The following is a 27400-nucleotide window of genomic DNA, read 5'->3' as shown; positions in this document are numbered from 1 at the left end:
GCCATTTTCAGCGTTTAATTGACCCCACAAATGTGATGCTCCAGAAACTCAATCTGCTCAAAGAAGTGCCCATCCAACCAATCCAACTTGTGGGAGCTGCTTCTGGAAGCGTGGGGTGCAATTTCTCCAGATTACCTCAACAAATTAACAGCTAGAATGCCAAAGGTCTGCAATGCTGTAATTGCTGCAAATGGAGGATTCTTTGACGAAAGCAAAGTTTGATGTAAAAAAAATCTTATTTCAAATACAAATCATTATTTCTAACCTTGTCAATGTCTTGACTCTATTTTCTATTCATTTCACAACATATGGTGGTGAATAAGTGTGACTTTTCATGGAAAACACAAAATTGTTTGGGTGATCCCAAACTTTTGAACGGTAGTGTATACAGAAATAGTAAATGCATAGACAGATGTTTGCTAAAGCACTACATATGAAGCCAGAATCACACAAACTGTACTCTGGTTGGCAAAGAAACACAGGGAAGGAGTGGTTGGATGCCTTTTCAAGGATATTAGAGCATTTGAACAAATATTAATGTTGTATGCTGTGTTTGTGTATTCATATCATTTGTTTATGTATATTATCTTTTCTATATATAAAAAGTGATAAACTTCTTGAGTGGTGTGAATACATTATAAGGCCTCAACAAGCTAGGTAGGAATGAGATTTTGAAAATAGTCTATTCATTTAAAATTATTTCTGTTGATTATTAAGTTGCATTATAGGTAACTGGTAATTTATTGTAGCTTAAAATAAGACATGCAGGGAAAACACACTTTAGGGGGCTGTTCGTGAGAAATTACCAAGAAATTACTTGGAAGTTATGCCGTAGGAACACACTTTATTTATCTGACGAGACCGAGGCACGAACCCCGGTCCCCAGTGGGAAACTGCATCGACACAAAGCCGATGCTTGGACTGCTACACCATTGCAGACCCTTTAATTGTCTTTTGACTTGCTTTTTTTTTTTAGCTGCTTATTTTGATGGTTACTGTTGGGTAGGACTTTGGGTAGTAGCGGGGAGTAGTGCAGGCAGGGTGGAGTGGGTGGAGAAGTATCAGGAGTGATTGGTGACAGAAGGATACCAGCAAGAGTTAAAGGGAAGTTTTACAAGATGTTGTGAGACCAGCTATGTTATATGGTCTGGAGACAGTGGCACTGACAAAAAGACAGGAGGTGGAACTGGAGGTGGCAGAGCTGAAGATGCTACAATTTTCATTGGGAGTAATGAAGAAGGACAGAATTAGGAACGAGTATATTAGAGCAGTGTATCCCAACCCAGTCCTCAAGGAATCCCTATCTGCAGATTTTCTTTGCAACCCTGAATAGGTACCTGTTTGTAGTTATTCAACCAATCAGCAATGAATTATGTCAGATGTTGCACACCTTGCATAATTAAGTGCTGTGAGATGATTGGTTGAGTAAGTACAAGCAGGGCTACCTATGCAGGGTTACAATGAAAATCTGCAGGATAGGGGTTCCTTGAGGACTTGAGGGACAGCTCAGGTTGGACGGTTTAGAGACAAAGCAAGAAATGCAAGACTGAGATGGTTTGGACATGTGTGGAGGAGAGATGCTGGGTATATTGGGAGAAGGATGCTGAATATGGAGCTGCCAGGGAAAAGGAAAAGAGGGAGGCCAAAGAGGAGGTTTATGGATTTGGTGAGAGGGGACATGCAGGTGGCTGGTGTGACAGAGGAAGATGCAGAGGACAGGAAGAGATGGAAATGGATGATCCGCTGTGGGGACCCCTAACGGGAGCAGCTGAAAGTAGTAGTAGTAGTAGACTGTTAGGTAGGACTTTTCTACAAAAACGATACAGCATTCTGAGTCTTACAGAAGCCAAATATACAAAAATATGGCAGGTAGCAGCGGCTTCATAAAAGAATTGTTGTTGCAGCTAACCAGCTGATTATGCAGAACAGGCTCGTGGAAGACCTTCACTCACAGATACTACAACCTAAATAGATTACACATTCAAACATATGTTTTGATCAGTAACGGGGAACGTGCTAACACAACAGTACTGGTGGTGACTCATTGTTAAATTGGGCTGAAAAACATACCATCTTCAGGGTTAGAGGATAGGTTCCTTTTGTAACTTTGACTTTAAATAACATGCTGTTGGGTATCATTTATAATTGTGCAGTCAACATTTTAATGAAGTATGGGTTCAAAGAAATCACACTGCTCATGCTATCTGTCATCTGATATGAGGATGTAATGCAGGTAAGGCTAAACAGCACTACTCCGTTTATCTGGTGCTCTTCCAGGGTTCCAACTCTTTAGGAAACCATTTTACAGGATTTTTCAATGACATTTTTCAGAATTTTTAAAAGACATTTTCCAGGACTTTTTCTTGGATATACATGACGGTCGGTAATCACTCGTGGAAGGTCATATAATTCAGTGTTAACTATCTGTGGAGGCCTTATCTGTATCTAAATAGACTGTGTGACTTTTAGCTGCTCACTGAACATACTACTGAAAACCTACAAGCACTGATGTCATATCTCAGCAGCCAAAAATATCACTAAAATTATGTCACCTCAGCTAAAAATGACAATATAACTATGCCATCTCAGCAGGCAAAAATATGATTTCATAACCTAGGATTATTTATTTCGGGACATGTGATCATTAACTCTGCCTGTTGGTAGCCTGGTGTACTTTTATGTGTTTTTATGACATACTTTGTGTGGACTATTATGTGTTTGGTTACATGCACGCATGTGTGTGTGTATGTGTATGTGTGTGTGTGTGTGTCCGCAGCTTAACTCGCAAACTACTGAACTTATCAGCCTAAAATGTTTTGTGCACACTTATGACTGTATGTTGTAGAACCTGTCCTGGTTGCAGTGATTCAAATCCTTTGAAAAACGTTTGTTCTCACTATCACCACTTCCTCTCTCCATTCAGTCTCTAGCTCGCTTGACCGACACTGCCCCATCACTGACCAATCTAAGTCATCTGTGTGCACGTGCAACTCATATCTATGTTGAGTCAGATCGGGGACCAACAGTGTCAAAATTAAAACATTATGTATATGGGTATGAATCTTGAAAATGAACAAGAAGTTGGTCGTATTTTGCAAGCCAGCAAATCATTCACTGCTGATCTCAGCACAGGAGAGCTGGATGAACCAAAAATAATTCACCTTAGTCACCTTGCTGTCACACAGAAGTGGCCTTGTCTCCAATATTAAAACTCCGCTATGAAAATACAATTTCAACAGTAGGATTAATCAGTCATGGCTGGAAATCATCTCAGTGGCTCCAATAAAACATTTCCCATAGCTGAGCTGTTTTCTTACTATGTTTTATGAATGAAAGTCAATCAGCAGAGCAGCCATTCGCCTTCATTCATTTTATATCATGAAAGCCACGACGGTTGAACACATTTGAAGTCTTTTAATAAGGGCTTTGAAATTATGATAGGCTGATCTCTGTCATTTCATGTCAGAGTTGGTTGATTTTGTGCAAGGGTCCACCTAGCAGGCTGTGTATCCACAGACTGACAGGCAAAATGTCTTATTTATTTTTTTAGGTACTTTTTTTTTAGTTTGTGCGCTGCATAGTATTTTTTTTTTTTTCATATTTCCAATTCAACTGACTTGGGTGCTGCGCAAAAGTCTAAAATGGTAGGGAGAACACTGGTTTTTGTGTCTGTTTTTGCATGCATGTCTGCTGCTAATCTCTCATACTACTGGGCTTGTCAGCCTAATATTTTTTGTTCACAGTTATGAATGTATGATCAAGGACATGTCTGTGAATGTTCTCATTCATCCAGGTCATGGTTATCCAAAGGAGTTGAACCAAGTGCAACTGGAGTTGGTATATATCCGTGAAGACGTTTCGCCTCTCATCCAAGAGGCTTCCTCAGTTCGTGCCTTTCTGACTAGACCAAGCTAGTCTGACTGGCTGGTGATGAGACTCAGAATTTATCCTCTTTGTAGTCGTTGTCAGAGCTATAGATGTCCATGGCTCTTTGTGTTCCGATGTTTACCAACGCCCGTCGCTAACAGAGCCATAGATATGAATATGAGCCACTCATATCTATGGCTCTGTTATCCATAGATATGAGATTTTCAGTGGCCCCATTTGGCCACCCCTATGAAAAATTTCTGGGGGCACCACTGGGGTAAACAAAAATTGAGGCTGAATTTGAAGAGAGGCTGTGTGAAGAGGTCCGTCGTAACCCTCATCTTTATAATTCATCATTAAAACACTACAAAGATAACCAGATGTATGTAATGTTCTTGTTTTTTATATTGATAGAGACACAGTGTTTGAAATGTCTTGCTAGCTCGGCTAGCTGTTTTATTCCTCCCCTCGGTTCCGGTTTGCACACATTAACTTCTTACTTCCTGCGATCCAGATCATCTGTGTTATACTGACACCAACAGGTCACCCATATGTATCGTTAACATAAACATCACTCCGCCCCCTTTCCAAACAGGTCAATATAACATATTGCATAACCATAACTCTTATATATACACTACCGTTCAAAAGTTTGGGATCACCCAAACAATTTTGTGTTTTCCATGAAAAGTCACACTTATTCACCACCATATGTTGTGAAATGAATAGAAAATAGAGTCAAGACATTGACAAGGTTAGAAATAATGATTTGTATTTGAAATAAGATTTTTTTTACATCAAACTTTGCTTTCGTCAAAGAATCCTCCATTTGCAGCAATTACAGCATTGCAGACCTTTGGCATTCTAGCTGTTAATTTGTTGAGGTAATCTGGAGAAATTGCACCCCACGCTTCCAGAAGCAGCTCCCACAAGTTGGATTGGTTGGATGGGCACTTCTTTGAGCAGATTGAGTTTCTGGAGCATCACATTTGTGGGGTCAATTAAACACTCAAAATGGCCAGAAAAAGAGAACTTTCATCTGAAACTCGACAGTCTATTCTTGTTCTTAGAAATGAAGGCTATTCCATGCGAGAAATTGCTAAGAAATTGAAGATTTCCTACACCGGTGTGTACTACTCCCTTCAGAGGACAGCACAAACAGGCTCTAACCAGAGTAGAAAAAGAAGTGGGAGGCCGCGTTGCACAACTGAGCAAGAAGATAAGTACATTAGAGTCTCTAGTTTGAGAAACAGACGCCTCACAGGTCCCCAACTGGCATCTTCATTAAATAGTACCTGTTAGAGCCTGTTTGTGCTGTCCTCTGAAGGGAGTAGTACACACCGGTGTAGGAAATCTTCAATTTCTTAGCAATTTCTCGCATGGAATAGCCTTCATTTCTAAGAACAAGAATAGACTGTCGAGTTTCAGATGAAAGTTCTCTTTTTCTGGCCATTTTCAGCGTTTAATTGACCCCACAAATGTGATGCTCCAGAAACTCAATCTGCTCAAAGAAGTGCCCATCCAACCAATCCAACTTGTGGGAGCTGCTTCTGGAAGCGTGGGGTGCAATTTCTCCAGATTACCTCAACAAATTAACAGCTAGAATGCCAAAGGTCTGCAATGCTGTAATTGCTGCAAATGGAGGATTCTTTGACGAAAACAAAGTTTGATGTAAAAAAAATCTTATTTCAAATACAAATCATTATTTCTAACCTTGTCAATGTCTTGACTCTATTTTCTATTCATTTCACAACATATGGTGGTGAATAAGTGTGACTTTTCATGGAAAACACAAAATTGTTTGGGTGATCCCAAACTTTTGAACGGTAGTGTATATATGTATATACACATGGATACAGGAAAAAAGATTTTAATTTTTCCTGTATCTGTGTTGATATTCCGCCCCTCATTAGTTGAGCACTCACAACACCATTGACGGTTTCGGAAAACAAACGCTATATACTATATATATATCAACACAGATACAAGAAAAAAGTTGTAATGCTTAACAGTTATGAATTAAATGCTATGCATTAAAACTTTTTTTTCCCTGTACCTGTGTTGTTATTCCACTCCTCATTAGTTGAGCACTATAACACCATTGACTGTTTTGGAAAAAAATGCTATATATATATATATATATATATATATATATATATATATATATATATATATATATATATATATATATATATATATATATATATATATATATATATAATATTACATAACTATAACTCATAGCACTTCAAGTGTAAACATTCTTAACATTCAAAATGTCTGTGTAGCGCAAAGAAACATTAAACATAACATGCACATTAAAGTCTCAAATATCCTGTTAAGACCAAACTTGGAACAACGCAAATGCCACTGTTTTAATGTAATAAATGTAAATGTTCTTTTTTTTTTTCAAATCAACAGAAATATCAACACGCCTTCTTCTCTCTTTCTGTTCCTTCTAACCACAGCTCAACTGTTTATTGTTCTATGAGTCTGTCAGGTGGTTTCCTATATCTGGTGGACCTTCCAAGAGCTGGCGTCTCAGTTATTGGGGAAGGTGAAGGAGGCACCGCTTGATGGAAGTCTCGTGTCACACCAACTCTCTTTTCAGACTCAGTCTCCTGTGCATATCCTTGATGTCCTCCTGAGTCTTCAACAGACTCCTCCCTGTTTCTCCTCAACACTTGTCCGTCCTCCAACTTCACAGTGAATGACCTGGGACCCACTTCGCTGAGGACAGTTGCCTTTCTGGTCCAGGAATCAGGATCCTCGATTCTCACATCCCCTTTTTGAAGAGGTTCCAGTCTCCTTGCTGCTTTGTCATAGTTCATTTTCTGTTTGAGCTTGAGTTTCATCCTCTTATTAGCCAGTTTTCTGTTGTTGTTCTCTTTTGAAACATATGAAAGGTATGTTTTTCACTCATGTATGCAGCACCAGGGAAAGTCTTTTGATAGTTTTCTCACAGACCTCAAGCTAAAAGCAGTCTTGTAATTTTAATGATCTGAGAGACTATGATTAGGGATCAGATAGTGTTTGGGTTAAATGACAAGAAGCGCCAAGAGAAATTATTGAGAGAAACAGAAATCACGTTGGAAAGGGCTATAAAAATATGCCAGACCAGTGAGCTAGCACACCAACATGTACTGACTTTTAATGAGCCTGCAAACGGAGCAGCGAGCCAAGATGGTGAGATGGTGAATGCTTAGACGGTAAAAGGAAAACAGAGGAGAAAGTACAAGGATAAAAACAAGCATGAGATTTTCACTTGCAAGAGATGTGGTGAAAAACACAAACCAAGACAATGTCCCGCTTATGGGAAAAGGTGTGCAAAGTGTAAGGGACAAAACCATTATGCAAAAATGTGTCTCTCCAAAGACAGAAAAAAGGGACATAAGGTGCACACAGTGGAAGAAACAGATGACAGTGATGATTTGAGTGAAACATTTTTCATCAAGACAGTGTCACGTGATGAAGACAGCACACAGGACACTGGTCAGACTGTAAGTACTGTGAGAGGTGACAAATGGATTGCACAACTGCTAATCAATGGAACAGTTGTGCCATTTAAGACAGACACTGGGGCTAAAGCTAATTTAATTAATGAGAATGATCTCCAGGCCCTTAGAGAGAAGCCTAAAAGAATATCAGAAAAAAACACCACTGAAGGCATACAATGGACAGTCAATTGAAACAAAAGGACAAAGTCAACTCAAGGTGACACTTAAAGGCAAACAGTACATCCTGTTGTTTGTCATCGTGCCTAATGGGCATGAATCACTCCTGAGAGACAAAGCTTCTGAGGACCTAGGATTGGTTAAGAGGATCTATCAGATAAACAGTGAGAACATAATGATGGATAAACAGTGCAAAGAACAAAGCCACTGCAGTGTGAGGGAAATGCAGACATAGTAAGAAATTTTCCTGTTGTTTTCAAAGGACATGGGACATTACCTTACACTTACAAAATCCAGCTCAAAAGTGATGCCAAGCCTGTAGTGCATGCCCCATGGAGAATGCCAGTACCACTTCGAGCTGGCTTGAAAAAAAGAACTGGACCAGATGACAAAACTGGGTGTCATTGAGCAAGTGGAAGAGCCTACTGACTGAGTAAACTCCATCACACGTGTCAAGAAAAAAAAAAGGTGAGTTAAGTGTCTACCTTGATCCCAAAGATCTGAACGAGAACATGAAAAGAACACTACCAAATCCCAAAATGAGAAGAGATTACCAGTGAAATGGCAGGTGCGAAATATTTCAGCACACTGGATGCTTTGCAGGGGTTTTGGCAGCTGAAGCTGGACCCACAAAGCAGTAAGTGCTGTACTTTCAACACACCATTTGGGAGGTACTGTTTTCTGAGGCTCCCGTTTGGCATCATCTCAGCGCCAGAAATCTTCAACAGGGCGATGGAGTCCATAATAGAGGGACTGGAAGGCACCAGGATGTATATAGATGACTTGGTGGTCTGGGGAAGTACATGTCAACAGCATGATGAAAGATTGAAAAAACTCCTGCAGAGAGTCCAAAAGAGTGGACTCAAGCTGAACAGAAAAAAAAATCAGTTCGGGGTCACAGAAATTACCTTCTTAGGAGACAAGATTTCAGGAGGGGGTGGAACCTGATCAGTCAAAAGTGCAAGCCATACTTGACATGCCTCCTCCCACTGATAAAAAAAGGAGTCCTGCGAGCCATGGGAATGATAATCTTCCTGTGTAAATTCATACCTAATCTTTCCACCAAGGCAGCATGCCTTAGAGAGCTGCTTCAGTACAACAAGGTGTTTGAGAGGACTACTCGACATGAAAAAAATGGAAAAAAAAAACTGAAGGAAACTCTAACTACTGAGCCAGTCCTCATATTCTTTGATCCCTCAAAAGCAACAAAGATCTCCACTGATGCCTCAAAGATAGCTTGGGAGCTATACTACTTCAAGTCAATGGAAACAAATGGCAGCCGGTTGCATACGCCTCAAGATCGATGACAGAGACTGAAAAGTGCTATGCGCAAATAGAAAAGGAGACTTTGGGTTTAGTGTATGGGTGTGGAAAGTTTCATAGTTATGTATATGGTTTGCCAACTTTTACAACTGAGACTGATCACAAACCGCTGATTTCAATCATAAAAAACAACCTCAACGACATGTCCCCTAGAATCCAACACATGATTATGAAGCTACAGCGGTATGATTTTGAGTTAATCTACACGCCAGGAAAATACATAGTACTAGTGGATGCTTTGTCTAGGGCACCAGCACCAGTCACTGACATGCCAGTCAGCTCTACAAGTGATGATGTCGATGAACATGTTGACATGGTGACGGCTTCACTCCCTGCGTCTGATGTCATGTTGCAGCAAATTGTGATGGAAACTGAAAAAGACCCTTTGCTACAGGAAGTGGTCTACTCGTAATGGTTGGACAAAAGGAAGATGTCCGCAGTTCTATTCTGTGCGAGCAGATTTGAGTGTGGCTAATGGCCTCATGCTGAGACAAAACAGGATTGTCATCCCTCAATCCATGTGCCAGGACATCCTTCGTTGTATCCATGAAGTACATCTCGGCATGGAAAAATGGAAAAGGAGAGCAAAAGAAGCAGTTTATTGGCTAAGTATCAACATGATATTGAGAACATGATAGGGAAATGTGATATTATATGTCTCGGACACCACTATAAACAAGCAAAGGAACCAGTGCTGACCGCAGACCTATCAACTGCACCATGGCAAAAGGTGGGCACTGATCTATTCCATCTGAATGGCAAGGACTACCTTTTGGTAATAGACTATTATTCAAACTACCCTGAGGTAGCACAACTCCCCAGTACATCAGCACAGTCTGTCATCACACATATGACCACATTGTGGTCAGTGACATGGGGAATTCAGGGAGTTTGCTAGGCTGTATGGCTTTCAGCACCTTACCTCTAGCCCACTGTATCCACAGGCAAATGGACAGGCTTAAAAGGGGGTCCACATTGTAAAGACTGTTGAAAAAGGCAAGTGACTGTAAAACTGACCCTTCCATGGCTTTGCTAAGCTACAGGGTGGCATCTCTGGAGTATGGAGCATCCCCTGATGAGCTCCTTATGAGTCACAAGCTGCACACCACACTTCCACATATTTCAAAAGAGAACAACAACAGAGAACTGGCTAATAAGAGGATAAAACTGAAGCTCAAACAGAAAATGAACTATGACGAAGCAGCAAGGAGACTGGAACCTCTTCAAAAAGGGGATGCAGTGAGAATCGAGGATCCTGATTCCAGGACCAGAAAGGCAACTGTCATTCACTGTGAAGATGGAGAACGGACAAGTGCTGTGGAGAAACAGGAGGAGTCTGTTGAAGACTCAGGAGGACATCAAGGAACATGCACAGGAGACTGAGTCTGAAAAGACAGTTGGTGTGACACCAGACTTCCTTCAAGCGGAGCCTCCTTCACCTTCCCCAATAATTGAGACACCAGCTCTTAGAAGGTCCACCAGACCAGTGGCAGCTGCTGACCAAAATTTTTGGTGAACCAACCCCCCCTATTATATTTTTAAAACACCCCTTACTGATTTCAAATGAGCAGCCAGAACATCATCATAGTGGGAAAACGCTTCTACCATCCCTCTGTAGTTTCCTTTATTATCGGACTTTTCACTCTCATCATGCCCCCTAAATGCCTGCTCCTGACGATCCAATAATGACACCAAATCAATCAACCTTTTCAGAATGTCACCGTTTTTCCAGACTGTCGTTATGCTTTGCCAACTGGAGATGCTTGCCTTCATCAATCAGAGTATAAATCCTCATATTTCCTAACAGACTTAATTGCACAGATGCACTGACATGCTCCTTGACAGATGTCAAAATTTCATAGATCCTCAAATCTATTTCTTGTGAACTTTGAAGAACACCCATCTCCTGCAGCAGCACACTTAGTGGAGAACATCACGCAAGGCCAGCAATACAAGTGGTTTGTTAGCACACTCCCCATTAGCCACTCCACCTTGTCATATCTAGAACACTTAAAACTTTCACTTACCGAGCCTACTCTCTGCTCCAGCTTGATGGGGTCTTTGGTCCCCCCTGTGCCTTCAGTCCTAGTTTTTCCTCATAGCAGAAAGTGTGAAAAGATTCCCGTAGGATCCGGTCCACGGTGTTTGCATCCATCATAATTCTTTTCAAAAATTGTGAAAGACAGATCAGGAGCTAGCTAGCTAAGCTAGTTAGAGCGACTACGGTTAGCCTACAGTACAGGGCTACTACACGAGGTCAAGATCAAAAATGCAAATATAAACATGAACAATAAAGTTAAACAACAAAGATCTGAACAGATTGATTAATCATTTATTTTTATGAATTAATTTTTTTCTGCTTCCAGTGTGAAGATGGCGGCGCGAATTCACGTTCGCAGCGGCCTCACCCAGTACCGGTGTGGGAAGATGGCAGTGCGAATTCACATTTGTGGCGGCCTCACCCAGTACCGTCGATACAGTGTCTTTGTCTACATCTGCGTCTAAATTTTTGTCTTCATTTGTTGGCTTGGAGAGCTGGCACTGGACTGGCTATGGGAGCTTGGTCTGCTGTGCTGTGGGCCCAGGGACCGCGGCCTTGCCCGGAGCTGCACCCGAAGACGTAACACTGAGGGCGGTCTGACAGGACTCAGAAGCGGGGCAGGCTAAGCTAACTGCTAGCCCATGCAGACCGGCAGTTCCGATAACATCGAGGGTGCTCTGGTGGCGGTCACACCTGACATTCACTTGTGTTTTTGATGCCATTGTGTAGAGTGCGGGGAGGTGTGTCAAGGATGTCTGGCTGGGAGAGCTGGTGCTGGATTGGCTGGGAGGGCTTGGTCTGCTTTGTCCGGATGCCACAGGGACCACGGCCCCTGCCTGGAGCTGCGCCCGAGGAGGAAACAATCGGGGCAAGCTAGGCTAACTGCTAGCCCATGCAGACCGGCAGTTCTGACAGTCATCCTGGCTGGCGTTTGTTCCCTTGGACAGTGATTTATTTTTTTTATTTTCATTTTTTTGGGGGGGGGTTTGGAGGTATGTGTTAGTTTGAATATGTGTGTTCTTCTAATTTTTAAATGTGTTTTTGTCTGTATGTTGCACTGCTGTGGGCTCGGGGAAACGGCATTTCGTTTCACTTCATGTGCGCAAGTACATGAGGTGAAATGACAAAGTTTTCCTGAATCCTGATTCATCATAATATTTACAATATATATACAAGAACCACCAAAAACTACTACATTAATCACTAATTTATCTTAGGCTAATCTCTTTTTCTTATCTTTCTATTCTTGTCTTTCACCGCACTTCAAATACCAAAAGGTATGATGAAGATTGGAGAAAAAGTCAATGTAGGATCGGAAAGGCTGAGATGTGTTCTCTGATTGGTTAGACGGGTATCAATAATTTTCAGGTCGAGGAAAGACTAGGTGAAGCACTGCTTCACAGGGTGGGCATTAAAACACGTCCTAAACCATAACTGTCCAATCAACAACGTGTAAGGTACTACGTCAACTTAAGTTCACTTACATTGGGTTAGTGAAGCAGAACATTCCCATGTCATCTAAAGAGAGCGCTGTGTTGCACAATACCCACGACACATTTTTTTAATAGTGACACTTTTTTTGATTCACAGAGGAAATAGTCATTCCAATGAAATGCTGGCATCTAAAAAAAGATGCTTTACGTGATATGCGTGTTATGTTTTTTGTTTGTTTTTGGTGAAGCACTGCTTCACCTGTTTGTCTTATAGAAACCTCCTCTGCACCAGACATAGGAAGTCACCTGACAGACTCATAGAACAATGAGCTGTGGTTAGAATGAACAGAAAGTGAGAAAAAAAGATGATATTTCTGTTGATTAAAAAAAAGAACATTTACATTTGTTACGTTGCAACAATGGCATTTGTGATGTTCCAAGTTTGGTCTTAACAGGATATTTGAGACTTTAATGTGCATGTTATGTTTAATGTTAAGAATGTTTACACTTGAAGTGCTAGGAGTTATGGTTATGTAATATGTTACATTGACCCGTTTGGAAAGGGGATGTAATGATGTTTATATTAACAATACACATGGAGTGACCTGTTAGTTTAAGTATAACACAGATGATATGGATAGACAGAAAGTAAGAAGTTGATAACGTGTGCAAACCGGAATCGAGGGGAGGAATAAAACAACTAGTCGTGTTAGCAAGATGTTCCAAACACTGTGTCTCTCATGTGCACACATTCATGGAAGGAAATTGCTCAGACTTTGGGGAAAGAAGAAGGTGTGTGCCGACAGAAATGGAAGTATTTGAGAGAAATAGCGTAAAGTTACAGCTAATCTTTCCACCACATTGACTGGAGCTCGGTATGTTCTCCGGTGTTGGATTCGTTCACCAATGCTGCGGGCCAGAAAATCAAATTTGGCGGCGGACATCCGTAAATACTGACGGTGCTTTTCCTCGTCCATTACATTTCCTGCACCAACGTGCTGAACTCCCCTTCCTTGGTCCTGTTTGTGATTGAGCGGCCACACAAACCATTTTCTTGTGTTCCGCTTCTTTCTTTTTTTCTCCATCCACCAATCCATTAGCAGAACCGCGTATCCTGCTCTCAGGGTCACGAGGATGCTGGACCCTATCCCAGCAGTCATTGGGAGGCAGGCGGGGAGACACCCTGTACAGGCTGCCAGGCCATTGTGATAAATACAATAAACAAAACAGCTCTTTTTCTGCTTGCGTTCATGTTGCCATTTTGCCCGGAAATACGTAACGCCGATCTACTGCGCATGTGCGAAACGCGTACTCCAGTAAATAGTATAAACAGAAGTATTATGCGTTCGCGGAGCCCTCAACTGTCCGCGTCCGCTCTGGAGTATATCCAGGCCCTTACACTACCCTCCCCCTCTCCACGCATATGCGTCCCACCGCCGCCACCAAATGGAGCGCGAATTCAGGGGCAGGGGGGAATCGAACCTGCGTTCCCCGCACCACGGGCGACTGCGCTAACCAGTCAACTAAAGGGTCTGACCCGTTAGCCCAGGACTAGCGAGTCTACACATCCGTGGTAGTACAGTTACACTAGGTTATTATTCCCCAGTAGCACTAGCCGCAACCGCGTCCACAATAATTTCCCCCCCTTGCTTTTCTTATTCTTTTCGGAAAACAAGACTGCCAGAATCACACAAAGCTTTTCTGTAGCCACGATTGCCAATTTCTTGACCCTCCTCCCCGATGACCTATGAACTCACGCAAGATGGTGAAAGGCAGTATACAACGATTGGCCGGGGTCAAGACACGGCAAGAATTTATGGTACTATGATTGCCTATTCTGACATGATGCCCATCGTGAAAGACAAAAATATCATGTAGTCTGATCCCGGCATTACGTAGCCTAAACAATCTTGACAAATGGGACCATTACATCTCAAACCATTAATGCAGAGAGAACTCTTTTTTTCTCCGACTGCAGGATTTACATCACTACCCAAGTCTATTTCACAAGGTTTTCTGACATCAACCTCAAAACCAACTTAAGTTTTCAAATGTCTTTTACAGTGGTGAAAGATGGGGCTAATCAAACATGACAATAATGAATTATTATAATACACTTGTTAACTATTATAGGTTTTATGCATACTCCACTTTTCAGTATACTGTAGTGCCCTTTCAAGCCATACATTTTTACACAACAATCCACTGAATGATGGGATCCTCTTCAAATATTGATGCCTCTTCCGGAGAGGCCAACAAGTGCTTCTGAATAGCGCAGTAAAAAGAATAATAAATGATATACTTAAGGCTGTCTTCAGCCAAAATAGACAAATCATAGTTACAATCAAAATGTCCTCTAGAGTCTAGAGAACCCACTGGAAATGTAATTCACACAACAGTGTATCATCAAACAAAAGACAATCTCTTATATTAAATGGTGGGAATAGAGATAGTGTTGGTGATCTATTTTCCTCCTGAATGTGGGCCTGTGAAGCTGAATTGGATATTACCTCACTACAACATAAGTGTCACAGGAAGGAAGGAAGCTTTATTATGAATGATTACCAAACTAAGTGTGGATAACCATAAAACGCTGATAAATAAAACTCCAACCAAAAATTAGTGTCTCATAATCAACATGAGCATGTTGGCCTTCACTGTAGACATATTCAACTCCAAATGCAATCTGGTTTCCAAGGAACAAGTCAAACAAACCTAAATACCATGTAAAAATGTATCATTGGTTCAACTTTCAATTAAAAATTTTTAGATTCTTGCACTCCCTTTGTCTCATCTCTCCTCTGGCTGGATTACTTATTCAAGGGCTAACAAGAGATAGATGCAGACTGCCAAGTAAACAATGGTAAGGGGAGGTGTTTTTCCTTCTCTCTTTACTTACAGCTTCATATTACATCAATCTAGCATGACTAGGCAGAATACAAGTTATGCACGTTGTCTCATTTCCATTTCAGGCACCAAAGAGTCATAAAGAGTAGGGGTTGACTGTCAGCCTGGGGGATTATTTTAACGATTATCAGAATCCTTATTATTGTTTTTTTATCCTATTGCCGATAAAATAAATCAATTAAAAAATGCATTACTTTGGCTCCTTAGCAGCCACCTCTCTGTCTAGTCACCATTCTGTGTTCTCGAGCAATAATGTCCCACCCACAGCACGAACCGATCAACACACATTAGCAGACTGGAGCGGAGCTGTGTTTTGAATGTAAGGCAGCAGAAATTGCTGAAGTTGCAATAAACATCACAGTCATCTACGCTGAAGTTGCAAAAACATCAAAATATTAAGATCTACGTATTTCTATGATGACAAGCATGCCCAGTTTCCCAGTTACGCCACAGAAAAGCCTGAATCATGCTCTTTGTTGCAGTAATATACAGTTAACAATAACAAGATAATTGAGTTCATTTATGTAGCAATAGCTACATTTTTGAGTAGCGTTGGTGCCAGTGCATCTCATCTCATCTCATGTCTGCAGAAAGACCAGTTTGTTTACCAACACTTGACCCCCAAGGTAACTTCAGTGGGTAGTGTGTGCCTGACTACTACTTTAAGAAATAATCGTAACATTATTTCAAAAAAATATTTAAAAACATTATTTCATTATTTCAAGATATTACTAGTACCCCTTCTGTTGTACCTTATTTGTTGATAACTTGAATTGGAAAAGTATCTGGAATCTTCCATACAACTATATCCTTACCGATAAAGTAAGGGAAGTTTCTTTCAAAATCATACATAGGTATTATCCTGCAAGTCATTATCTTCTTCGAAACCAGCCGACGTCTTGTAGCCTTCTTATTGAGGGACGCTAAGGCGGAGTGGAAAAGTTTAATGTCAGTGGTGAGTTACAGACCAACGAGTTCTGCATGCTGTGTGAGATTGTACGTCAGCGTCATGATGTCATCGTTGCCATTAGGCCTAACTCAGTGGTTGCCTTGTACAGGGGGCACCTGGGTAGCGTAGCACTCTGTTCTGTTGCCTACCAACACGGGGATTGGTGGTTCAAACCTCCGACACGGGGTTCGGTGGTTCGAATCCCCGTGTTACTTCCGGCTTGGTCGGCGTCTCTACGGACACAGTTGGCCAAATCTGCGGGTGGGAAGCCAGATGTGAAGTGTAGGGTAATTGGCCAAGTACAATTGGGGAGAAAAAGGGAAAAAAAAACAAAATGGTTGCCTTGTACAGTTAAAAATAGCACACACACACACACACACACCCCTGTCACTTGCAGTAACAAATGGTTTTCATTTGTTTGGAATGGACACAATTTTATGTTGATGTTTCAGTCTTGTTTGCGTCAAACCAATCAAGTATTACAAAGCCAAAGTTCAATACAAATATTTTCGTTACTCTTGTAATTCTAAGTGCTTTTGTTATTTTGTCTTGCAATAAAGCACTTCAATGCGTGTGTATCGGCGTATTGGGTTCCACAAAAAAAAAATTACATCATCAGGGGGAAGAATGTAGGCCTTGCGAGCTAATGTTTAGTGTCATAGAGCTAAATTGAATGTGATAGCAAACATCAACAAATTAAATTGTTGATCCATAATTTAGCCAGCTGACTAGCAAAAAAAAATTGTTAGGCGGCAATGTTATTTCTTGCTGCTGGGAGCTCCCTGCACTTTTTTTTTTAAGTTGATGAAAAATTATTTTAACTGAACACATGCTTAAAGCATTCCAATAAAGTTTTGTGTTGTAAATTTGTTATTCTAAATTTTGACACCAATATTTTCATTTCTATTTCAAATGCATATCAGATCCAAATATCAGCTATCAGTCTCCTTGATTACTAATAATCGGTATCGATCCTGAAAAAAATCATATCAGTCGACCCCTAATAAAGAAGTATGCAATATGAGTAGTGAGCATCTGCTCTTTCACAGTCTAATAGCGTTCCTGGTCTCTCCTTAGACAGGAGAGGGCATAGTCACTGCCACTCACCTCCAGGTGTTGCTCAGAAACAAATAAATCTGTCTTGTCAGTCTCACTTTCTCAGCTCCGCAGCTGATATCCATGGACAAACACAGTCACACCTTTGCCTACACTTCCTCTCACCCCAAGGGCTGATCTCAGGAGTAGAGAGCGTAGATGTGAAAACGCAATTTCTCAGGACAAAAAAAAAAACAAAAAAACAATTGCATAGGCGGTTCAAGTACATATAAGGCTGCCAAACACCATTTGTTATGTTTAAAATGTGCCCTTGCAGAAACAGAAAAGAACTGCTTTTTTGAGCAGCCCTTGGTGACTGTACTATATAGTGCTGTACTGTGAGAGTGGATTATGTAATCAATGCCATTCATGTGTGTGCATGTTTTTTTATGTGTACGTCTGGCAATGTGGTTGTGAACACACAGAGTGCATGGCAAGATGAGACATGGCAAGGAACTTACACATTTTCTATCTGGCAGTTGGAACTACTCTCCTTCAGACAGAGATTTAAGGTCAAGGCGGAACATTGTCTCTAGTGAGGGCAACTAGTAGAACAGCCCTAGATGGATTGTCAACATCCTACGGGAACACTGTCAATCAGTCTGTTTTTGTTTTCAATGCTCTCTCTGTCGCTCTCTGTTGATGCTTCTGTTTTTGACAGGAGATATTAAGGTAACTTGTTTCAGATTATGTTATGTTAGTTCAATATGTTGCAAAAATAGCATAGAAGTGAAATTGTAATCTCCTTCGGTTCAGAGACTTGGGTATGAGACTATGAAATAGCTTCATCACTGTTATTTCCCAATGCATTGTATATTGCCCTTTCTACATGTTAATCAGTGGACTGCAGCAACGTATTTACAAAAGAGACACTCGTCATCATTATCGTCACCATTATCATCATCAGCACATCACTCTTCCTAAGTTGAATGATAAAACCAAGTTTGTTTGGGGCTCAACACTAAATGAAGGTGGACAGCTGTGCATGGAACCCTAGGCAAGCCCATGTCAGCTACACTCCCTCAGTGACAACCCAGCTGTAATCCAGTGGATAAACTAGAGCAGCTCCATCACTGAGTGAAAAGAAGGTGGCCTCTGGGCTGATGTTACTCATCTGAGACAAGGGCTAACATGATGTCTTCCTTTCTTGCTCTCTAAAGCTGAAGAGCTAATAATGTCAGAGCAGCTGATTTGACCGAGTCATGACCAGAGGTCCTCAACCCTCCTGAGCAGACTGAAACATATCGCATGCTGTATGAGCCCAGGGTACAACTACTGAAGCCTCCACCTCCAGTTCCCTCTGTACATATGCACAAATACGCACACACAAACACTGATTTGCTTTGGCGGGGGCATGTGTTGGAGATTATACTGTGAACCAACCCCTGATTTTTAATAAGACTACCAAAGAATTTTCCTTGTGGAGGAACACACAAAACCCCAGAGGACTATTGGAGTGACGAGCTAGAAACCTATTCCTTATGGCCCAGTGGCGTGACTAGAATGCATAAACAGTGCAGGGCGATATGGAAAACATTATATCACAACAATTGTTGGGAATTTCACACAATAGATATGTATCTTATGTTTCAAAATATACCATATTTCAAGTATCCAGGTAAGGTTCATCACATTGAACTGATTGGTAATGTTAAGTTTAATATCAAACCAAAACCAGTTTTCAAATAATACTCCCTCAAATATTTCAGATGTCCTTTTGTGAGAATTTTTTGCCAGTGGACTCCCATTACCATCAGTTTAGACTACAAAATTGTGTACCACGATACAACACATGACTTTCATCCCGATACAATACCATTGAAAGATGATAAACAATATTAATGAATCATTGCCCAGACCTACCCTAAATCACAATTTTGTCCCAGGGGGCTTTACAATCGCATTACATTTATGTTCACCACCCCTATCCTTTGACCTTTGATTCAGATCAGGACAAAACCTTGTGAGGAGAACGTTCTAATGAACATGGCTATACTCAATCTAGCCCTGTTCGCAGAAAGTCTAGACCCTGAAGGGTAGTCCAATGTTTCTCAAAACGGGAAAAATAGATAACAGCACCATCAGGGTAGCGCTAACCCAAGTCAGAATGTCTCTGCAAGATGGAAACAAGATTGATATCTACATACTGCCGTGTTCTCAAATGATCTGACACATGAAAAGGCAGTGACACAGTTGCAAGTGTCTGGTCACATTATCACTGCAGCAGCTAGACATTAGACACCATAAACTAGTCCCATCTAATCTAATCTACTCAAATGACACTACAACTAAAGGAAACTATGGTCTTGCCCATTCAAGTTGCTCATAGGTTGTGTTATTGAACCTGTCTGCTAGTTACAGGCATGAAATATAGAGGAAGTGGGGGGTGAAGAGAGCAAGAGAAGTTTGCTAGTCTGTGGAGACGGAAGTTCAAATACCACAAATTCACCTCTGCGACAAACACATGTGGGTGCACGTTATGGATACAGGCAGTCAAATATACAAACACACATGGCAACCAGTTTGGAGGATATCACATACTTTAAAATAATCACAACAGCCTCCATCACTGTTGTAAAAATCATTGTTTTCACATATCTACTTTAGCGGGTAAGTAAAAGGGTGTGTGCTTGTTCACAAGGTGAGTGAAACCATGCCAGACGAGACACGTGAGGTCTATGCAAACATCTTGACATATTTTCAGGCTGAGTAAGGTCATTCTTGTGTAATATGGAGGAATTACCTTTCTGAGGCCTCTGAGCCAGGTATTCAACAATAATCCCTGCCTCCCCTTCAAATTTGGTCACAGTTTAAGGTTAGTAAATTACAACAAACTTTCTTCGTTGTTCTCTCTGAGCTATTTGCAGGTGACTCCACAAATCAGTGCGGTGATGCCAGGCTGACATTCAGTACCAGCTCCAGACTGAGCAGGAATACTCCACTTTTTTTACTAATATGAAGGATCTCAACAGCTGACTCTCCCTTTCTCTGTTAACAAGGTTTGATTTGTAATCCATCATTATAATCTAATGCCTTCATCAAGTCAATGAAAGCTGTCAATATGACAATGTCATAAACTGATGACACATAAGGCTCAAGGCCATTTATTCATTAATCAGTTATAAGTGGGTATCAATTATGAAAAGTCACTCATATTTGTGTTTTATTTTCAGATCAAGCTCAGCAGCAACAAGTCACATGACAGCTGCTGGCTCCTATTATTGTTTTTGTACACCATGACTAAATGAAAAAAGGTAATTTTGAGGCAATTTTGTGTTGCTAGACCAAGGTTATTCTTGCCATGGGCCAACATGGAGTCAAATGTATTGAACGACTGTTTGATCAGTTAGATGTGATTAATAGGCCTATTATATTTTCATTTTACAGCTGATGACAGGTGGACCTTGCAGCTGACCTGTTCTTATTAAAAACTGGTCAGCTCCAAGGAAGAAAAAGACACACACACACACACACACACACACACACAAACACACAAAAACTCCTGTGTCTACATATTACATGATAGATCACATGGAGCCACGTTATCAATCATATGTGTAGCACGCGATGTACCCGTCAACATGACATATGTTCTGTGCTGCACATGAACTTCCCCCGAACCATAACGCTTAAAAAAAGCACGGTTCCCAGGTGCAAAGCACGTGTTCCACATATGGTCCATATGATTTTCACTTCTTTAACATGACTCCAGCATGCCAAATCCATGTGGTGTTAACAATGATGCAACTGTTAATCGACCCGTCTTTCCAGCTGTTGATTCCAGCCTCTCTGTCTCTCTCTCTCGAAAGCCAGTCGACTGGTAAACACAACAAACAGGTTACTCCTCTCGACTTAACATTGACGACAGCTCAGATGGAACGAAGACTTGTCAAAAAGCACGACAAAGCCGCGGTAATCAAAAGTTTTGATTTGTAAACACACACGCGCGCGCGCGATATTCCGCTCAGGTCTTGTGATCGACGTAAATTCAAGCGGCAGGTAAACACGGCGACGCGGACGTCCATTTAACGTCCGGCTACAATGTTGCCGGCGTCGCAACACCCTGGAAGACACCGCCGGCCGATGAACACGGACGCACCACCCGCCTTTTCACTCCGCTTTACGCAAACCGAGCTCCCCCCCGCTCGCTCGTCGGCGGTGCAAGACGACGGTTAACACGGACATGCAACGTACCCTTCTCCGCTTCCGCCGGACCAGATGCATCCACAGCCGAGTCGTTGACTCGGAGTCGCCGTGTCACTCCTCGGTCAGCCACACTGGTCAGCGGCGTCTCTCCTCCCCACGGGGTCTGCCGTTGACGTTTTCACAATATGTCCTCGTCAGAGAGTGTATGTGTGTGTGTGTCTCGCTGTCTGAGTGTGTGTGTGTGTGTGTGTGTGTGTCGGTGCTTCCTGATTTGAGGTATAGTGATGGTGTTTCTACGGGGTGGGGCGGAATGCTGTAGAAACACAGGCTGACGAGCAGGCCTATACACGCACGACTCCCGACTATCGCAGCTTGAACGTAAACACGCTCCCACGCTGCCGTTTACTCGGCTGCTGAAATCTCCTGGCGCTTCTTCTGTTATACTTGTAGCGTGTAAATTAAAAGAAAAGTGGACGTCCCTCTAGAATTCAGCGCTTTGCCTTATAAAGTGCTGTTTTAATGGAGCAGATTAGCGTACGTATTCACAACCATGACAAACTGCCGTCATGTGACAACCCCCCCTCTCCCACTCCCCCTCCCTCCCACGGACCCGGACTGGATCCATGTGAGGCGCAGGGCTTTGCGGAGGGATGCTGGGGCTGGCCGTTGTGCCGGTGCTAAAGATGATATACTCCAGGTAGATAGTTATTCCTTTTCAAGTGGAGCTCTTCACATTACTCACAGGAAGTTGAATCAGTTCATCTGGACACAGCGTTTACTGACAGACACGTTTCATCACTCATCTAAGCGACCTCTTCAGTCTCAGCTGACTGCAGGTATCCCCACCCTTATAAACAACACAGTGGCATAACGACCGAAACCAACGATCGGTTTCATATGCAAATACGGGTGTGACCATTAACTAGAGTTACAACGTCCATGTGTACTGTTCGCGGAGGATCGGGGGAATAGTTGCAATCACAACTTTCTGTGATTTCCCTACCTGGGTTGTTGATCATGCATAACGTCACTCTTCAAATTATTGCCTCAAATACTTTGACTCATGGAGCGGATTGACGCTTCCATCCAAAGCCACTCACAGGTGAACCGTAAATACAGGCGCTACCAACTGGCATCATAGGACACTAAACATCCGGCCTTATCATAGTGTAATGACCATGGATGACTAGACTCGTTGGCCCTTGGCCTAACGGGTGGGACCCTTTAGTTGACTGGTTAGCGCAATCACCCATGGTGCGGGCGGCCCGGGTCCGCGTCCCGGCTGCCCCCTGAATTTGCTACAATATCATAACTAAGAACCTCATGAACGCACTTCGTGTTAGATCATCAAGAGGGAGTGACAGGAAAACCAAGTTGCAACTTACATGGACAAGGCGTAATACTGTCACACACTAAATTAGTCAGGTGCAGATGATAGAAGACCACCATAGCAGACAAGTAGAGACTGGTAATACTGATGAGTAATTCCCTTATGATTCTCTTCTCACAATCCCATACTTCGGGAGGGATTGCGGGGTCAGAAATAGCAGAAACCAACCTCACTATTTTCATACTAAAGGAAAAAGAACTGCAAAAAATGTTTTCCTATTAGGTTCACTAAAGATTGCTTCTGTAGTCTTTAGTCGTAAAAACACAAATCGAATGTAAGTGCTTAATGTATCTGCACAAAAAACAACTCTGCGTGTACACCAGCAAAGAAAAAAAAGAAGCATAGTGTTGACTCAAGTGAAGCGTCACATGCTGTCTGCACCACAAACAGGAAGTGCCAGTTGAAGCACATCAAATGTGTAGAGTTGCACTGCAATGGGAATAAATGAGTGTGTGAGGAGCAGATGTTGATTCTGAGCATATCAAGTAGGAACAAGTCGACTTGAGACGAGACGCCGTCCGTGTGGGGGTTTCGTGTTGAAACGAATAAATGCCGTCCTACTTGATGTGCGTCAACCAGAGCCAGAGTGTTCTGGACTTAATAGCTAAATGAGATTAGAGAACAGAATTCAGGACTAAACAATGTTTTATATTTAAACCATCAATTACATTCACCCAAAAAGGTTTAGAAAAGTTTTTGCCAGTTATATAACACTCATATTGTGTTCTTCCTAGAATTTCACTAACACTTTTATAAAGAGATCGCGGCATCGCACCAAATTGTGCAAAACGCTGCTAATGGGTTATTGATAAAGACAAAATAGCCTCATAGGATGATGTCCCTGTAATAGCTTTTGTATGCTTGTAAGGGTTTGCTAAGGCTTAGTAAAACTCAATTATATGACAGATATTTTTTAATCCCTTTCAGGATGGAGTACATGAGGTCCTCTGGTCAGTCCAACTACCAGGCTACAGCCCAAAGCTGTGTTGGCTTTTACTATCCAGGACTTAAGAATACCCCCACCATGGCCTTGGGAGGACAAAATCATCATACACTTTAAGTATTTGAAACTGTAATCCTAATTTTAGCCCTGTGATGGACTGGCGGCCTGTCCAGGGTGTCTCTGCACCTGCCGCCTAGTGACTGCTGGGATAGGCTCCAGCATCCCCGTGACCCTGAGTGGGATAAGCAGTTTGGATAATGGATGGATAGAATCTTAATATTAATTCATGTTTGACATGTTGGCATATATTGGTAAATATTGTTTTCCCATTGTTGATAGATTAAGTTTTAACTCTTATCTATCTATCCATCCATCCATCCATCCATTCATTCATTCATTATCCAACCCGCTTATCTTGCTCTCAGGGTTGCGGGGATGCTGGAGCCAATCCCAGCAGTCATTGGGCAGCAGGCGGGGAGACACCCTATACAGGCCACCAGTTCATCACAGCGCAGACACACACACACACACTCACACACCTAGGCACAATTTAGTATGGTTTAATTATCGTAATGGAAAGGCTATTTGGTAATTTGGTTCGAGGATCTTACTTTTCAAAAATAAAATTCAAATGGTCTCTTAGTTCTATTTTTAGGTCTCCATATTGACATAGAATGAATTAAAACAATGATATTTTATGATTTTATGAAAACAATTGAGCAAAATGTTCCAGTCTAGACAGACCCCTGATGCTCCATGCATCTGTTTTACTCATTTATTTTATTCCCCCCACGACACTCCTGAATGCTTCGACCAGAACCGCCGTAGCCAGCACTGATCTGGACTCTTTTATCTAAAGTGTTCTAAATTACTTTTGTTTCGTTAGATTTAATGATCCAGAGACTAAACCGTCCCGTTTTTATTTAATCCATTCACAGGTAAAATAATTCACTGAACTAACGACACTGCTTTATGTTACTATGATTTGTCATTCTGAAATATGATAGCGCAATGATGAGCACACAAATCAGACGTGATAATCTATTTGAGAGGACTGTGGTCAAACCCTTTCGAACGCAAAGCTCCTCAAAGCTTCCCAGACTGCAGTAGGGGGACAGAGCGATGAGCTGGGAGAGAAAATTACTGGACAGCCCATCATAACTCATTACTACCCATGCTTCCAGCATACAGGACTGGCTGTGACAAAGATAACTGGTTGTCATGGAAATGGATGGGCCTCAGCTCAGCAGAGCTAAATGGATCCAACATATGGATTACCTATCACAACAACAAGAGCAGAGAGTTACCGGCCATATGAATTATTAGTAGGAAATATCACTTACTGTGATGCAAGGAATCATGTTGTCTTGGTCCTAAGTGCATGTGAAGAAGTACCCCAAGAGTCAAGGCTTCCATTTGTTTTGGCCCTTATGGATGAAAACATTTAAAAGATGAAATGCTGGGATAAAACAAGCACATCTTCATTTCTCTTCCCCCTCCCCTCCGAACAGGCACCCCAACCGACCAACCACAGGAGGTGCTAGTGCAGCGACCAGGACATATACCCACATCCGTTTTCCCACCCCAACCGACCAACCACAGGAGGTGCTAGTGCAGCGACCAGGACATATACCCACATCCGTTTTCCCACCCGCAGACTTGGCCAATTATGCCCGACCAAGCCGGAGGTAACACAGGGATTCAAACCGGCAATCCCTGTGTTGGTAGGCAATGGAATAGACTGCTACGCTACCCAGACGCCCCACACATCTTGATTTCTAAAAGCTCTAGCATTGCCTAGCTTGCAGTTGACTGTATTTAAGTTGTTTTTTTCCCCCTATATTTATAAGCATCTTGCTTGAAATGAGGGTAAATGTTTTACAGTCAAACATAACAGTCTTGGGTGCAAGGATCCTGACTGCAGAGCTTCAAACATAGAAATTTAGTCGTACATTTACGAGATCTGAGAGTTTAACATGTTGCTAAAGTGTCTGCCATATAGACAAACAAAGGGGAGGACTAGCTCTGAGACTCATATTAATAAAAATGATAAACGTTTTAGTTAAAGTGCCTTTCATAACACCCAAGGTCACCTCACATCAAACACAACAAAACAAAGCAGTAAAAACATCAGCGCAATCAACAATAAAACACACAACAATAAATAGAGCATACATCAGCAACAGTTAAAAAAAGAGGAATGATAACTTTGATGCTGTTAATGCTGTTGAAGTGAGTATGCTAGTTTAAAAAGGAGGGTTTTAAGAGCAGTTTTGAACTCTCCAGTGAGCAGATGTGACGGGGAATGGAGCTCCAGAGTTTCAGTGCAGCATATGAGAGAGCCCTGGCACCCATTGTGTTGAGGTTGATGGCTGGTAGTGCCAATAGACCTGCTGGTGAAGACTGCAGGGGGCGAGATGGAGTGTAAGTCTGTGAGATAAGCAGGGGGTAGATAATGAAGAGCTTTGAATGTTGATAATAATCATCTACCACCTAATTGCATATTTAGAAGTACAAAATGCTGAGAATCTACATATTGTGTTATGAAAGCTCAGTTTCTCATCCCAATTAATGCAATCATACTAACTTAAATGAAAATCTGTGATCATTTCAGGGGGGTATGTGATTTCTAAAATGGACAAACAAACAGATAAGCGGAAATTGGGGAAATTATCCCAATAAATGTCGTAGCCCAAAACACCTCCCAACTGGACCAGTGTTCTCATCATACCAAGCATTACAGTTATGAAACAGTTGGTATTATTTCCATGTATCATTCCTGGGGGACAATAATATGAAAGTATGAAATGCTATGTAAAGGAGGTAACTGGGGCTGCAGCAACTGAAACATACATTTTCATACCAAAATGGGTTTTGAACATATTTTGAACGTTCCACAGAAGCAGCAATTCAAAAGCTTAATATGAACACATGGGCTTGTTTGAGCAGCACCCCACCACTGCATATGCCTCACTGATGATAAGGCCTGTAGGCTTCCTGATGGAAACCTGATGGATATTAAGCATAGCTTGGTCTCTCCTTTTAGACCTAATCACATTGTCAGGGCACAGACCAGACTTGCACGCAGAACACACCACACAGAGAGGCAGGGGATTAAGTAACAACAGTATTTTACTGGGCAAGCAAAGCAGAGTAGAAGACAGACTGGGGTTCGGTACACAGTGGCAATCAGATTCAGGCAGCAGTACAAAATCGGCAAGCTTACAGGTAAAAGTAGGGGTAGGCATATAGTTCAATACGAGGAGGCAGAATGGCAAGTACAGAATCGACAGGCAAGAGGAGTCCAGGGGATAAACAGAGAGCAGGTAACAGCAAGTCAGATAAGTCAAAAACTAACACTGAAGCAAAATCTGAAGGAAAGGCGACAGGTATAAATACACACAAAGGGGACTGACGACAAATAAGGAACAGCTGGTGAGGTGCAGGTGGAGAGAGCGAAGCTGGGTGGTGGATTAACCAGATGTGGAGCTGGAATGGCTCACAGGCTTCCTGACAGTACTACCCCACAATGAAGGCAGGATGAGGCCTGTGGAAATCCCTTATAAGGGCCGGATCAAGCTGGGACCCAACTCCTCTCCTCGGGGCTGTAACCTTCCCAATCCACCAGGCAC

At 42.0% G+C, this 27400-nt stretch overlaps 1 protein-coding gene across 1 annotated transcript in view; it reads right to left on the bottom strand.

Annotated features, from left to right (window-relative positions):
* Positions 1 to 21640, bottom strand: part of mbpb (myelin basic protein b) — an 80505-nt gene extending 58865 nt beyond the window's left edge. The window contains exon 1 of the mRNA XM_056285998.1: positions 21484 to 21640. The gene's annotated coding sequence lies outside the window, so the exon portion shown is untranslated. The remainder of the gene's footprint in view (positions 1 to 21483) is intronic.
* Positions 21641 to 27400: the final 5760 nt, after the last annotated feature.

Source organism: Lampris incognitus, chromosome 9 (assembly GCF_029633865.1).
Source record: "Lampris incognitus isolate fLamInc1 chromosome 9, fLamInc1.hap2, whole genome shotgun sequence".
NCBI lineage: Eukaryota > Metazoa > Chordata > Actinopteri > Lampriformes > Lampridae > Lampris > Lampris incognitus.
Note: the sequence above shows the minus strand (reverse complement) of the source record. Positions and strands in the feature narration are given on the sequence as shown.